Here is a 5,135-nt window from a genome sequence, read left to right as displayed (position 1 = left end):
GTTGTACTATGTAAGAGGAAATTCGAAAAAGAACATTTATTTATACAGTAATGAATTTGTTAGTCATCTTGGGTAAATTTCATATTCATAAGTCAAATGGTTTAATACTCCCTCTTGTAGTATTTTTGAGGTGGGGTTTAAATTGTATTTAAATTCCATAAAGAACATGAAAAATGCCAAAGCAAGGAAAACATTTGATATATGTAAAAATATAACTTGGTTACATAAATATTTACCTCATTACCGCTGGCAGTTAATAGTTTTTTGTTCTTTTTATGTTTTCTTTCTTTTATCTGTATTTTCTCCTCTACTTGTATTTGTTAGGGAGCTGCGAGGGCACATTCCCAGAGAACCCCAATCCGTTACAATACCCTTAATTAAAAAGAAAGGCTAAGTTTTATACCTGACTAGATTATATGATTTTCATGATGAAATGCAGTAATGCATTAAGTTAAATCATTGGGCCTATTTATAATGTAGCGCCACGCAGGGCACTTTAGCCATGCGCATGCAAGACGGGCTGAGAACAGCACCTGGGGACTGTATATAGTGGGATACAGTCTCTTCCCTCGTGTGTGTGTATGTTAGTATGCTGTAGGTGCAGCACTGTAACCCCTGTCCCTGTGTGTGTACCTTTCCCGATTCGAGTTGATAAATGTGTTGTTCAACCCCATTCCCTGAGTCCCACGCCTGCTCCATTCTGTACCGAGACCTGCGGTCGATACAATATTTAAAGTTCGAATACCATTTTATGTTCTGTCGTGATTGTTGATGGTAAAGCTTAGACCTACTTGTTTTAAAATGTGATTATAGATCATGTATTTGTTGAGTGACACATGCCAAGCTTAGTAGTTATTTTTTCCATTGAGTTCCAATACACCCAATAACTATAAATAACAACAGATTTTTCCCACGAAACACTGTTATTCTTAACAATGGCAGTGCACCAAAAAAGTATTGCTTTAAATGAAAGACATTGTGCAGGACACATACACTGTCCACACAGTTAAACTTGGTTTTCTTTTACAGCATGTCAGTCATTTATTTTCTTTTCTCTTAGAAACAGTAAGAGTCCCATTTTGTGCCTATCTATATGCTTTTGCTTAAATGGTTGTTAAATTCTGATGTCATGTTTGCTTCATATTCGTTTTCACAACTTTATTTCATCTCACTGAAGAACCAAAACCGACACCATATAATGAAAGTATTGTCAATCGATTGTTTTTCAATCAACTTGTAATGCTTTTTGCTAAACGACTTCAGGGGCGGGATTAACAAAGAAGTACTTTATACTCGCTCGTTAAATGACCGATTAAGAGGGGTTTTGGGACGCGCATGACAAAGTAGCTCGTACGTTAGGTACGTACATCGTAAAGCTGCTCCGTTCGTCTCTAAGATTAATCGTTTTTGGGAAACTCACCCCAGACTGGTTTGCGCTGTCCAAATAACAGTATGCGAATTTAAGCTTTTTAAAATAAGAGTACAATATAATAGATGCTCCAAAAGCGTTACTCCTGCACTGGCTGCTATTTGGAACGCCGTCATAAATTACACGAGTTTTATGCAGCTGGCTTTTGTGCTTCCAATGCATTGCAATCAGGAAAATAAACCAATTAGAAATGTGCAATACAACATCTGTTCTCGAAAATGAAAACTGTTTCACACTGACATCGCTTCTTCTGAAATAATCCAGATTGTGAAGACGACTGCGCCCTAGCAGATCAAAATATTACAAAAAGGCTGTAAAGCACACTCTGAATCGATCCAAATATTTGATTTCCGCGATTCGTTTAGGCAACAACAGGCTACAGCAGGCAACGTGGTGCTTCTCCAGCAAAGCATTTCTCAGTTTTGTGAACTAATGGTGCTTTCAGCTCACCCATCTGCGTAGCTTGTCAGGATGGCCGAGAAGTCTAAAGCTCCAGACTCAAGGATTCCTGTCTTTCTATTGTTTGGGTGTTCTGGTCTCTGAATAGAGGCGTGGGTTCAAATCCCACTCCTGACAGCTACTGTCTCTTCCCTGTCTTGCATGTTTCCCGTCTTGTTGTGCTCACTGGCAATGACAGGAAAAGGAAAACGGAGAAACCGCTTTGCGGGGACATGATGGACAGGATTGCGCTTAGATTTCTACCTTAAGAACTGTTTGGGCTGCCAGTGATCGAGGAAAGATTTACGGCAAGGTATGCATTCAAATGTGAAAGACCGAAATATAAATCCAGGAGAAGATTTATTAAAACATATTGTTTTCCTTGCGGTTTTTCCTGTATTTCATTAAATGGGGGGCATTGTGAAATCAACCTGTATCCCTATGGAATGCAGAGTGACAGCGGCAGGAGCACAGAGGATTATATCAGAGCTCGAACAGAGAGTTTGAAAATCTAGGGAAAGTGATTTATAGATCGTTTTCATTATACTTTCCCATATGCTCCGCCTTACTGAAGTATTTTATCATTTTAGCCTCTATTTCTATACTTTACAGTAGACAGTGTTTAGCCAGAGAAGAGGGATACAAGCGCTGTATCCCCACAGCAGCCACCGATTCCAATAAGGAGATCAATGTGTGTCCTCTACAGCCGTCACTGAAGCACAACACACGTTTGGCTTGACATCACTCAAGCAAAATAGTGCAATGGCAGGTGGAAGAGGAAAATGACCCTCAAGAATGGAAAAAGATTATCATCTTGAGCGCGCCAAATCGTGTCCGAAGGGGCTGATTTTCTTGACGAGGTGGCCGAGTGGTAAAGGCGATGGACTACTAATCCATTGTGCTTTGCATGCGTGGGTTTGAATCCCATCCTCGTCAGTTTGTACTTCTAACTTGTGATCTGTTTCTAAGGGTTTGTGCACTTTTGCTACTGTAGTAGAGCAGTAATACTTCTAGCATTGGCTGAACTGACTTACAGCAGTAGCTGACAGACAATAGTCTCTTAATATTTAGGTTACATTTATGTTTTGTACTGCTTTCACCTTATAATAATACTAGTCTTGATGAACGATTTAGGGACATGGTGCATCTTGAAAAATGTTTTTGTTAATTTCAATGTGGAAAAACTGCACTTACCAGAAGCTGAAACAGGTCGTGTTTACATAATGCACAATGCAATAGCAAGGTTTGGAGTTGAATCTTGCTACGAGTTACCTGTTACAGGAGGCGTTTTAGGACTTTTTTAGCTCAGATAAAGCTATCAATTCATCTTACATTTCTACTACATCAGTATTAGCAACATTATCTTTACCTAGCACTAAATGTAGCTTTAAATAAAAGTGCATTTTAAAACATATGTAAAAATAAATGCTATTCCATATATTGTAACTTTGTGGTATTTAGAATGTTTATCTGAGGATGCAAGGGAAAGTATTATACCTTGCGAAACATCCAAGACAAAGGTAAAAGAGGCTCATATTTTAATACAATTTTTGATCAAAAGAAAACCACAATCTGTATGATATCATCGTCAATATCACAAAATATTGACGTTCAGTTGAAAAATTTGAAGAAACTCTCCAAGAAGCAACTGCAGTAGGAGTTTTGATTTGAGCCGATGTTTGCACCTTAATAATCCATTCGTCCTCGAAAGAAGCAAAAACAGGGATGTTTCGAGTGTCACCATGATCCTCTTCTCAATCCAAAAGAAAGGTGTTATATGGTCCCGATCCCACTAGAAAAAGAGTCAATTTCTGCCTGCACTGATGTCCCTCCAAACATTTTGTAAGACCTCTGGAAGATTATACAGTAGAATCCTGGTCCATTTCTTCTACTAAACAAGACTATGGGAGTGCGTATTTTTATGTCGAACTGGGATTTAAATAAACAGGAACGCTACACTACATTGGGATACACATATGGCAAAACGTGTGCGTTTGGAGTCGACCTTTCGATAGCTCAGTTGCTAGGGCGTAAAACTGTTTAAAAAAAGCAGCCGGCGATTATGTCGCTGTTTTGAATCCGGCTCGAAGGATGGTGTTTCTTGTTTCTTTAACTTTGACGTTCACCGAAAGCTCAGTTAACAGAGAAGCAGAGGCTCCTGTTCTGAATTCTCTTCACATCTAATTGTCTTGCTTTGACCTTTAAAATGCGCTCTGACTGTTCACTCTTCCTAACACAATTAAAGACCTGCGGAAAAAACTCGGTTTCGGGAGTTTAGTTCAGTGGTAGCGCGCACATACTCTAGGAAGCTTCGTTTTCAATTGCTGGCGTCTCCACTCTGGATTCTTTTTAAACGCGATATCTTTCCTTCCTTGTGTGACTTCCCTCGTGTGTGAATTTCAGGGAGACACATAAACCCTTTGTCTGAAGAGACAAAAGAGAATTTTTTTTTTTAAACCAGACAAAATGAAAGACGTAGTAATTATAGACACGTACAAAACACGTGAATCTAATTGAGAACATATGGACCGGGGCGATGTACAGTATTACTAGTAGCGGCTCTGAGCTCATTGTAGTGCAGTTGAGTAAGGGGATAGTAGGGCCAGTGGCGCAATGGATAACGTGTCTGACTTCGGATCAGAAGATTGTAGGTTTGATTCCTGCCTGGCTTGTGAAGCTTTTAAACCACGCTACTCAACACTGTCACCTAGTGTGTGCGGTCCTACACAACCCTACTATCGACTGGATGAGTCTCCTTTTCCATCTCCAGTTCATTCCACACATTCCGCCTGTTTCACCACCGTTATTGTTGGACCACAGCCACAGATATGTTCTTTCGAACAACTGTCCCAGTGAGCATTGATTCGTCGAATATACTTATATTCACGGCGAAAATACGGCTATACGTATATATACGTCGCCTCGACGTATAATCAACGTCGAATTGCAACCGTAAAATCGACGACATGAATAAACGCATATTTAACGTCGATGTTACGTCCCAGTGTGTGTTCTGTGTGTGTTTTTTTCTGTTCCACACTGCTGACCCTTGATTGTTCTCCCTTCCCCATTGGCCCACCATCCCTCCACTGTTTCAGTATGATGTGATCGTTAATTAGCCTCAGCCGATCAGAACACATTTTATTCTTTCGTTTTTTATGTTTTTATGTTTTCATTTTATGCCTTTCGTTTGACTTCGGTCCCGTTCGGTTTTGGTTATTGCTTCGCTTCGCTTCGCTCCTGGTTATTGCTTCAGCTTCGTTGTTGG

The 5,135-nt window shown here is 39.8% G+C and overlaps 1 non-coding gene across 1 annotated transcript; it reads left to right on the top strand.

Annotated features, from left to right (window-relative positions):
* The first annotated feature begins 2,721 nt into the window (after nt 1-2,721).
* On the top strand, nt 2,722-2,803 carry trnas-acu (transfer RNA serine (anticodon ACU)). Its single transcript has one exon. It is a non-coding gene; the product is annotated as a tRNA-Ser (tRNA).
* Nucleotides 2,804-5,135: the final 2,332 nt, after the last annotated feature.

The sequence above is a fragment of the Lepisosteus oculatus genome, chromosome 14, assembly GCF_040954835.1.
Source record: "Lepisosteus oculatus isolate fLepOcu1 chromosome 14, fLepOcu1.hap2, whole genome shotgun sequence".
NCBI classification, from domain to species: Eukaryota; Metazoa; Chordata; class Actinopteri; order Semionotiformes; family Lepisosteidae; genus Lepisosteus; species Lepisosteus oculatus.
The sequence above is the reverse complement of the archived record's forward strand: the minus strand, read 5'-3'. Positions and strand labels throughout refer to the sequence as shown.